This window comes from Gopherus flavomarginatus, chromosome 6 (genome assembly GCF_025201925.1).
Source record: "Gopherus flavomarginatus isolate rGopFla2 chromosome 6, rGopFla2.mat.asm, whole genome shotgun sequence".
NCBI classification, from domain to species: Eukaryota; Metazoa; Chordata; order Testudines; family Testudinidae; genus Gopherus; species Gopherus flavomarginatus.
The window spans coordinates 94,839,132-94,849,735 of NC_066622.1; the positions used below are offsets into that span (position 1 = coordinate 94,839,132).

A 10,604-nucleotide genomic window follows, 5' to 3' on the forward strand; every position below is an offset into this window, starting at 1 on the left:
ACCTGGAGTTGAAGAAGCAAGAAAAAATATAGGAACAACTGGGAAGAAATAAGATTAAATTTCACCATCTCATAGTATATATACACATACCAGAAAAGGTGAAAGTAAAAAAGAATGCATTACCCATTGCAAGGTGTATACAAGGCCAAGTAAATTTATCATATCAACTATATTATAAAAGAGATTAAATCAACATACTTGGATCTAAAAATGTCAAAAGTGTGTTAATCCACATTTAGCAGTCATGTAATAGCTGAGATTATTTTAGAAAAAAATTAAGAATCAGAAAATAATTAAGGCAGAGCCATTGTAAAAATGAGTACATCTCCAATCAGACACGTAGCTTATATATTAGGATCTATTTCTTGCCATGTCTTAACCTCAATAAATCTAGACACTTAGAACTAAGGGCTTACTATTCTTAAATTGGCTAAAACTCTAATATTCAAACACAATTTACTTAGGTTACTCTGCAAGGAAACAGAGTTACCTGTACCATTCATATTTTCAGCAGTTAAAGCATGTAGACCTATACAAACAGAATACCACAGTATAAAATGCAAATCCTGTTTTACATGTAGTGAAATAAGTATTTAAAGCACAAGATTCCTTATTTTGTTGCCTGGATGGTTATTGACAGACAGTACTGGGAATGACTCTTGTCCCAATTGAACATTTTAATGAAAGTAAAAACAAACAAAAAAATTTTCACAAAAGCCATTAGACACATCCTGGTTTACAATTGCTACTTGACCAAATAGAAAATGAGAAATAAACTTCATTTTGGCTGTCACCTATATAAGATGTTGTGTGATTGTAGGGGGGTAGTAAAGCAACAATTGTGGTGGATGGGTGCAAATTGTTATTTGTGATGGTGTACTATACTTATAGCAGGGGTTTTGTGATGCACGATGTTAGTTGTAGCCAAGGAGTGCAGTTTAGTAACTGTGATGTTGTCACAGGATTGCTGCAATAATAAATAATAATAATAAAACCTAGCTACTTCTTATTTAGGGCCTTTCATCTGTACAACTCAAAGCAATTTCCAAAGAAGGTCAGTATCTTTAGGTTGGGGGTGGTGGTGGTGGTGAGGAAAACATAGGGGGTGCTGTGAGCATTGTAGTTGTCATGTAGTTGTAGTTGTGTGTGGGCCTATAGTTGTGGGAGGCTGTTGTGACTGAATGGAGTGGGGAGGTGGAGTTGTGGGAATGGTGGCTCTGGGGAGCAGTGATTTTTCAGTTAGACAGGAGTAGCGTGAGAAAGCTGATGGGAGGTGTCAAGACAGTGTGGGGGATGTAGTTGTATGAAGGTTAAGTGTTCCTAGGGGACAGCAGGCTATGATGGGTGTAGTTGTGTTAGTGAGAGAGGGAGCTGTGATAGGTGTTGCTGTGCTAGAAGCTGTAGGGGGTGTAGCTATGCTGTGGGAAAGAGGCTGTGGGGGTATTGTTATGTTGGGGGACAGAGGTTGTGATAGGTGTAGTGCTATGGGGTGTAGCTGTGCTGAGGTAAAGGGGCTGTAAGGGTGTAGTAGTGTGGGGGGTTAGTGTTGAGGGAAAGGGGCTGTGACAGGGGTAGTGGGGGGGCTGTAACTGTGCTAGAGGAGGGGGTGTAGCTGTGCTGAGGGAAAGGGGCTGTGACGGGGTAGTGGGGGGGGCTGTAACTGTGCTAGAGGAGGGGGTGTAGCTGTGCTGAGGGAAAGGGGCTGTGACGGGGTAGTGGGGGGGCTGTAACTGTGCTAGAGGAGGGGGTGTAGCTGTGCTGAGGGAAAGGGGCTGTGACGGGGTAGTGGAGGGGGCTGTAACTGTGCTAGAGGAGGGGGTGTAGCTGTGCTGAGGGAAAGGGGCTGTAACTGTGCTAGAGGAGGGGGTGTAGCTGTGCTGAGGGAAAGGGTTGTGACAGGGGTAGTGGAGGGGCTGTAACTGTGCTAGAGGAGGGGGTGTAGCTGTGCTGAGGGAAAGGGGCTGTGACAGGTGTAGTGGTGGGGGCTGTAGTTGCGTTGAGGGGGAGCGCAGTGAGCGGTGTAGTGTTCGGGGCTGTGGGTGTACCTGTGGTGGGGAGGGTCTTCTGGGATAGTGGTGCGTTGCGAGGCTGTTGGGGGCAGCTGGGCAGGTGTTTGTGTCTGTGTGAGACTCACTCGTAACAGCTCCGGGGCCGCCCGCGCCTGTCTCGCTGCCTCTGCTGCAGCACGGGGCAGGCGGCTTCCGTTTTTGCGGTTCCTCTGTGCTCAGCTCTTCCTCGGCCGCGCCCCCCCCTTTAGCCATGGCCCCCTGCTCCCACAGCCTGCCGCGGAGCAGCTGTACCCAGCTCTCTACTCGGCCAGGACAACAGCAAAGCACGAGCAGAGGAAAGAGTCCTAGGCCGCTCTGTCTCCAACTTCGACTGGGAGCGGCTCCGGGGCCCGCCCGCCCGCTCGCTCCTCTTTGGCTGTGGGAAGGGGGCGTGGCGCGTCTCTCATTAGTCAGTGGCCGCGCGAGATACGGAAGGAGGACGCTTCAGGCAAAGCTCTAGTTGGTAAAGTACCGTACTGGCGCACTGTGCTTTCAGCAGCAGCGATGGCCGAGTGGTTAAGGCGTTGGACTTGAAATCCAATGGGGTCTCCCCGCGCAGGTTCGAACCCTGCTCGCTGCGGAACGCAAGGGGGCAAAATTTTCTTTTCATTTAAAGCCCTTTGCCATAGTTGAATAGGATTTTGTATCAACAGGTAAGTGCTACTCAGATTTTTGCACTGCCCCAACTCCTCCATCCTCCTGCTGCCCTCAGTTAAGGGGTTTACAAATTTTAAAATTAAGTAAACAATGAAAGGAAGCTGAAATGCTGCCCCAGATGGAGAGGAAGGGTGCCATCAAGCCGGGTGCTAAGTATGAGCTGGTCACTACTTGGCTACCTTGATGACCATGGATCTAAATCCAGGGTGGGCACACTTTTTAGCCTGAGGCCGAGGGCCACATCTGGGTGGGGAAATTCCATGCAGGACCATGAATGTAGGGCTCAGACAGTGGGTTGGTGGGCAGGAGAGGTGCGGCAGGGGCTCAGTGCAGGGGGTTCGGCTGCAGGAGAGGTGCAAGGTGTGGCAGAAGGCTCAAGGCAGGGGGTTGGGGGCTCAGGGCAGGGGATTGGGGTGCTGGAGGGATGTGTGGAGTGGTGGGGTTTGGGGTGCGGCTGGGGTTTGGGGTGCAGGAGGGGCATGAGATGCGGGAGGGGGCTCAGGGCAGGGCATTGGGATGCAGGAGGGGTGCAGCAGGAAGCTGAAGGCAGGGGGTTAAGGGTCTCAGGGCAAGGGATTGGGGTGCAGGAGGGGTATGTGGACTGTGGTAGGGGGTTGGGCTGCAGCAGGAGTCTCAGGGCAGGGCATTGGGATGCAGGAGGGGTGTGGCTGGGAACTCAAGGCAGGGGGCTAGAGGGCTCAGGGCAGGAGGTTGGGGTGCAGGAGGGGTTTGCGGTGCAAGCTCCAGCCTGGCACCACTTACCTCAAGTGGATTTGGGGTGGCAGTGGTGCACAGTGGGGCTAGCCGTGCACCATTCCCAGAAGAGGCTAGCACGTCCAGCAGTGGGGGTGGGGGGCAGGCAGCTCTGCCACATGCTGCCCTTGCCTGCAGGTACCACCCCCGAAGCGCTCATTGGCCACCGTTCCCTATTCCCAGCCAATGGGAGCTGCGGGTGCAGTGGTGCCTGCAGACAAGGGCAGCGCACAGAGCCCTCTGCACTCCCTCCCCCACCCCGAGGCCGCAGGGACGTTGTGTTGGCCACTTCCAGGTGTGTTGCAGGGCCAGGGTAGGCAGGGCCGCATGGAAAGCCCTGACAGGACAGATCCATCCCGTGGGCTGTAGTTTGCCCTCCCCTGATATAAATGCTTGAATACATAGGCACCAAATCCATGGGTGCTCCGGGGCTGGAGCACCAACTGGGAAAAATTGGTGGGTGCTCAGCATCCACTGGCAGCTCCCCGACTCCCCACCCAGCTCACCTCCACTCCACCTCTGCCTCCTCCCTGAGTGTGCCACGTGCCCACTTTTTCCTTCTAGCTCCCAGCGCTTGTGCCACGAAACAGCTGTTTCGCACGGTCTGGGAGGGATGGGGGAGGAGAGAGAAAGCAGTGCACTCGGGGAAGAGGCGGGGCTGGGGCAGGGATTTGGGGAAGGGGTCTGATGGGGCAGGGAGAGGGCAGAGTTGGGATGGAGACTTTGGGGAAGGGGTTGGAATTGGGGCGGGGAAAGGGTGGAGTTGGGGCAGGGGCAGGGAGGCGCCAGCACCCACCGGCGCTGGGGAAAGTTGGCGCCTATGCTTGGATATGTTAGCTGGGGGTGATAGAGCACTAGAGCTGGACAGAAAACCTGTGGGGTTTTCCAAGTTTTTCAAAATGCAGTTCTGTTGAAATCCAAATGCTTTGCAAACGCCCTTGAATTTGGCCAAAATTTCATCTTGGAGGGAAAAAAAAGATGACGGGGAGTTCCAACAATACTGGTGTCTCCATGCTCTGGAGCACACACCCTGCTATGAGCTTACTAACCTGTTGATATTTGCATAACAAATAACGAGATTTTTCAGGTGTTTAAAGTCAACAAAGGAAGACATTTGAGACTCAGAGACAGACAAATAGTTCAAAACATCCTTTATTTGAATTCCGGAGCCCAAACAGAGGCTTGGTCTACACTAATTATATCAATGTCTACACTAGAATGCTGCTTCCACCTAAGTGGCCTGCTACACTGACATAACTCCACCTCCACAAGAAGTGTAGCGCTTATGTTGGTGTAATTAAAGGAGGGTGACCAGATAGCAGATGTGAAAAATCAGGACACAGGGTGGGGAGTAATAAGAGCCTATATAAGAAAAAGACCCCAAAATCAGGACTGTCCCTATAAAATCAGGTCACCCTAAATTAAAGTGATGCAGTGTCCATATAGATACTGCATTACTTACATTGGCTGTTGGCTGTCATTCTTATCAGTTTCAGGCAGAGGTGAAAGTAAGCTGGTATGCCCTGGTAGGGCGTACCGGCAAGAGCCAGTGCGCCATACCGGGGCAGATTGGCTTCTGTCAAAGTTAGACTCAGGACTCACAGTTTGTCAGACCACTCTGTTTTATTAGCACAGCGCTCTGCTAATAACATCCAGATAATGTGAGCACCATGCAAGACACAAACTATCTTATTTATACAGATAAAAGAGCGGGAATTAGACAAAGGGACAAAGAAAGCAAAACAGTAAAATTCACCTGGGGCACAGCATGCATATCCTACTTCCTTACTAACTCTTATCGATCTAAGGCTAATACTTTACTTCACCAATTGCCCTTAAACGGTGCAGTTGTTCTATGTTAATGTCTGTATTCCTGACACCTGGATTGCAGCATTTCAGCAATTTTGCTTAAAGGTACAGACAGCATTTCTTTAATCCTTTCTATTTTCACAATATAATTCATTCTACTTTCACACTTCCCCTGGCAGCCATTTAAAGGGCCTGGGGCTCCCAGCAGTGGCTGATGTCCCGGGCCCTTTAAATTGCTGCCAGAGCCCTGCTGCTGGAGCCCTGGGGAAGCGGCAGCAGGGCTTGAGTGGCGATTTAAAGGGCCTGGGGCACCTGCCACAGTTACCGCCCGGGGCCCTTTGAATTGTCCCCAGATCCCTGGGGTAGCAGCGGCGGGTCTCCCACGGCTATTTAAAGGATCCAGGGCTGTGGCCGCCGCTACAGCCCCAGCCCTTAAAATAGCTGCCGGAGCCCTGTCGCCACCTCCCCAGGGCTCTGGCAGGCTCCGGGGACGATTTAAAGGGTCCGGGGCTCCGGTAGCTGCTACTGCCCCAGGCTCTTTAAATTGTCCCCGGAGCCTGCCAGAGCCCTAGGGTAGTGGCAGCAGGGCTCCAGCAGCTATTTAAAAGGTCTGGGGCTGCAGCTGCTGCTATTGCCCCGGCCCTTAAAATAGCCACAGGAGCCCGGCTGCCGCCTCCCCAGGGCTCCGGGGACGATTTAAAGGGTCTGGTGCTCCGGTAGCTGCTACTACCCTGGGCCCTTTAAATCATCCCCAGAGCATGCCGGAGCCCTGGGGGGGGGGGGCGGTGTGGCTCTGGTGGCAATTTAAAGGGCCAGGGGCCCGGCCCTCGCTACTGCTCCAGGCCCTTTAACTTGCCGCTGGAGCACCGCTGCGGCTACCCCAGGGCTCCGGCAGCAGGGCTCTGGGACAATTTAAAGGGCCCGGGGTGGTAGTGACAGCCGGAGCCCTGAGCCCTTTAAATCACCTCCCAAGCCCCCGGCTGCCGCTACTAACCCGGGGCTCCAGCAGCGCGGCTCAGGTGGTGACTTAAAGGGCTCGGGGCTCCCACTGCAACTACCCTCTTGGGCCCTTTAAATTGGCACCTGAGCCCCGCTGCTGGAGCCCTGGGGTAGCGGCAGCAGGGCTCTGGTGGTGATTTAAAGGGCCAGGAGCTCCTGGCTGCCACTACTGCAGCAGAGCCCTGGGCCCTTTAAATCTCTGCCAGAGACCAGGTCCCCCTCTGATGGTGATTTAAAGTGCCTGGGGCTCCGCTGCAGTAGCAGTAGCTGGAGCCCCGGGCCCTTTAATTCACCCCCGGGGTTCCCAGCCACCTCTGCAGCTGGTAGCTCTGGGGGTGATTTAAAGGGCCTCTGCAGCTGGTAGCTCCAGGGATTATTTAAAGGGCCCGGAGCTCCCAGCTGCTGCCACCACAGCCCCAGTCCCAAGCCCTTTAAATCCTGATTTAAAGTGCCTGGGGATTTAAAGGCCCTGCCTCTTCTGATAGAGGCCACACCTCTTCTGGTTGAGGCCCCACTCCCTCCTAAGGACTCCGAAGTACCAGTAAATCCTTTAAGTTATTTTCACACTTGGTTTCAGGGCTGCCTCTGTCTCAGAGCAGCAGAAGGCTCACAGCTAGAGCCATGACACTAACAGGAAAGTCAATTTCACGGCTGGTAGGCTAGGTGCTGTGAAACTGAGCCTGCACTGGACTCACAGCTTGGGCTATCACCCAGGATGGGTGGGGGGATCCCGCTGTTAGCCCTATGTGGCTGTCAGTGTCCCACACTCAACTGTCAGTTCCCCACAATGCCCCATTTAAGTTGGTACAAGTGTTCCTGGTGAAGACAAACCACCAGCAGCAGGGTTGTGGGGACACCAACAGCTGATTGAATTACTGTGGTGGCTGTAGGTCAACCTTAATTAAGTTGACCTAATTTTGTAGTATAAACAAGTCCTGACTATAGTGTCTCTTTCACTATAGAGTGAGGTCCAAGTAACAGTAGCTTGATTTATTTTTTTTTTAAATGCACGGTATAACTTTAACAACTAACAGTGCAGCACTGAGAACTCAAGCATACTAAATTTAGCAAATTGAAAAGTTAGAGTTTTTAAAGCAATGTGATCTCAGCTCTATTGCACAGTCTGTCTCTTACAAGATGATTTTAACAAACTATTCATTATTAAGGTGTGCATTAAGAAAGAAAACAAGAATAAAATGTAAGTGCAACATGACTCATTGTTCTTTTAGAAATCCTACCATATCAGTTTATTGATTTTTTGTGTCATTTATCTCACCCTTAAAATAATGATGTGTGTGTGCGTGAGAGAGAAAGAAAGAAATCAGACAATTAGCTGCGAAAGCACTTTAAAGGTGCCCCACTGCTGATAAAACTCTTCAGGAGCATCTCAGGGCTGCTAAATCCCTTTAGAACTGTTTTAATGCTTCTAAATTACTTTATATTAGTAACATACACATAAGTGACAGATCCTGAACTGCTTAAGTGGCAGTAAAGAAGAAACCGTTAAATAAGACATACTTAAACCAGGAAGTCTTAATTAATGCCTCTTTAAATCTGGAGGCCTTAGCCAAGCAAAGCTTAATTTGGAAGATTTACCTCAGCCAAGACAGTCTTTTAACTCAGGAGTCTTAAATAAGGCCTTCATCTGGATGTCCTTTACTGAGGTGTTATTTGTGCAATTTCTATTTGTCTCGACCTAACATTCTAAGGCTATATCTACACTACAGTGGCTACAGCAGACAGCTACAGTGCTGTGCCATTATAGCACAGACAGTTCCTATAAGGGAAGAGGTTTTTCCATTGAGGTAGGTTACCCCCCTCTCCAAGAGGTGATAGCTATGTCAACAGAAGAGTTCTTCCATCAACCTGGTTGCATCTACAGCGAGGGTCAGGTCAACATAATTACATCGTGGTGGACACAACATTTTTCATAGCCCTGAGCAATGTAGCTAGGTAGGTCTAATTTTTAGGTGTAGACCAGGCATAAAGCCCTGATGCTACAAGAATTTAAGCACATACATAAATCTTTCTAGGACTGGGATCTAAATCACAGTGAGTATTGCAAGAAACCCAGTCGAAAATATTTCACTGAACATTTTTAAAACAAATATCTGGATTGATTTTGCTTCCTCTGTCAGAACTATAAATTAAGTCAAGGCTAGAGTTTCTACCTTCAGTCATTTTGAGTTATGTAACCACAAAATTTCAGCTGGAACATGTGAGAAAACTGTAATTTGTGTAGTACTGTAATCATACAAAATTAATAAAATAATTCTTGTACTTTTTTTATTATGGGCAAACTTTGCTATAAATCCTCATTTTCCATTATGTGTGTGTGTGTGTGTGTGTACACACACACACACACACACACACACACACACACAAAGCAATTCTCTACTGACCACCTTATATTCTGTATTTCAGAAAGGTATGTTTCATTGCTTTAATAAACCTGAAAAGAAAGCATCAGGTTGATAAAGAGTTTTAAAATAAATATCACTGACATGTCACTTCCACTGGTGGTGCTTATGGAGGATGTGAGGGAAAAACAGCTCTCTCGGACAGAAGATGATATTGAAAGCCAGAGTGCATCACAAAAACTGCTGAAGTCTTAATACATTCTCCTGTTTATTCCATCACATATTGGTACTCAGTGCAGATTTTCTCCCTGTAACTCATTTTTTTTCCTTTCAAGTCTTCAACAGACAAGTGAAAGGGTCATGAGTACCCAGGTACTTCTGTGGCCAAACAAATTTAAATACTCCCCGCCACAAGTCTATAGTATAAGAAAAATCTCATTTTACTTTTGATTATTCAAATGCAATGGAAAAAGCAATTAAAGAGAGCCACTAAATTGAATTTAATAATGTTAATGTGTCAATTTAGCAAACTGAAGACCTCTCTAGGCTGATTCTCTACTGCTTTTGCTGTCATTATTTTCACTTGTGCAGGTATGTATAAAATGATACCATTCTCACTTGGTAGTCTTTACATCTGTTTTGCAAAGGTGTAAATAATGACACAAAGTGCAAGACAGTGAAGAATCTGGCCAAATGTGTCCATAGAAAAGATATATGCATAGAGAGTCCAAGCTTCCTCACCCTACCCATTCCCCTCCACAAAGTTCCTTCAACTACCTCTAGGACTGAGGGTTCTACAGCAACTCTCTGATGAAGCAGTTTTGGCAAATAAGTAAGCAAACCATTCTTTGTAGAGCAGTAGTCCTATTGTATATCAAGCAGAGCTGGAGGTCTGGTAAGCCCTGGCAGCGATTAGAGGTAGTACTACCCAAAATAAATATACTATTAAAAAAAAGCTATAGAGAAGAAATTATTAGATCTAAGGAGCTGTAGCCCCTCTAGGCTCCAACTGTAAGAAACTGGCCTTCTCAAATTACTGATTATTTAACAACTCTGACACAGAAAGAGGCTATATGGCCCAACTAAATCTACCCATTATTCATCTACTTGTGGAAATAAGATGCCATTGGTTGTGTACCGTAATTTTTGGTGAAAACAATGCTATACCTGCTCCTGCTGGCACTGCTCAAACACTTTGCAGTTGAACCTCTATTGCAGTAGTGCTATAAATCTGCCACCTGGACTGCTACAGACCACTCACCAGTTCATCGGGAATGAAAATCAACATAGCTCCATTTACTTCAGTGGAGTGATGCCAAAATACATCAGTCTTGCAGATTGCAGTCCTGATTCTCTGTTGACTTACTCCTTCTGTAGTCATTAACATGTCATTGATGTGGTGGTAAATGGCTACACAAGGTGTAAGGCGGTGAAAAATCAGGCCCAGGAATGTCAGAAAGCAGTGGAGGGAGGAGGACTCAGCCAGTTGGTCACCACTGCAGTAGCTCAGAGACTGAGAGGGGAAAAACAGAGCAGCTGGTCTGCTCCATGTCAACACAGAAGAGATAACAAACAAGGAAGAAGAGGAAATGGGCCAAATTATTGCACTCCTGATGCTGGCGAGACTCTTAATGGCTCTGATGACACAGATAGTATCGATGCTGAGAAGCAATAATAATACCCAACACAGAACTAACTGATGCATATCACAGCATCTGAAAATGACTGAAGCCTTTATTGTGAGTCCTTTTATCATTTGCTATGTCATTGCATCAACTTTATAACATCCTCACTCACTGCATCCCCAGCAATCTTAGTTTCTCCTCATTTATGGATATGAAAGTGGAAAGTAACAGTGTTTGCCTTCAGGAAATTAAAGCTTCTCAATAACCGTATTAGTCATCCGTGCCACTTTCTACTATTATTGAACCTGTGGAAATCATCATATTCTGAGAACAAAACGGCAAACAGGAAACAA

At 48.1% G+C, this 10,604-nt stretch overlaps 1 non-coding gene across 1 annotated transcript; it reads left to right on the forward strand.

Moving 5' to 3' along the window:
• The first annotated feature begins 2,546 nt into the window (after positions 1–2,546).
• On the forward strand, positions 2,547–2,628 carry TRNAS-UGA (transfer RNA serine (anticodon UGA)). Its single transcript has one exon. It is a non-coding gene; the product is annotated as a tRNA-Ser (tRNA).
• The last annotated feature ends 7,976 nt before the right edge of the window (positions 2,629–10,604 follow it).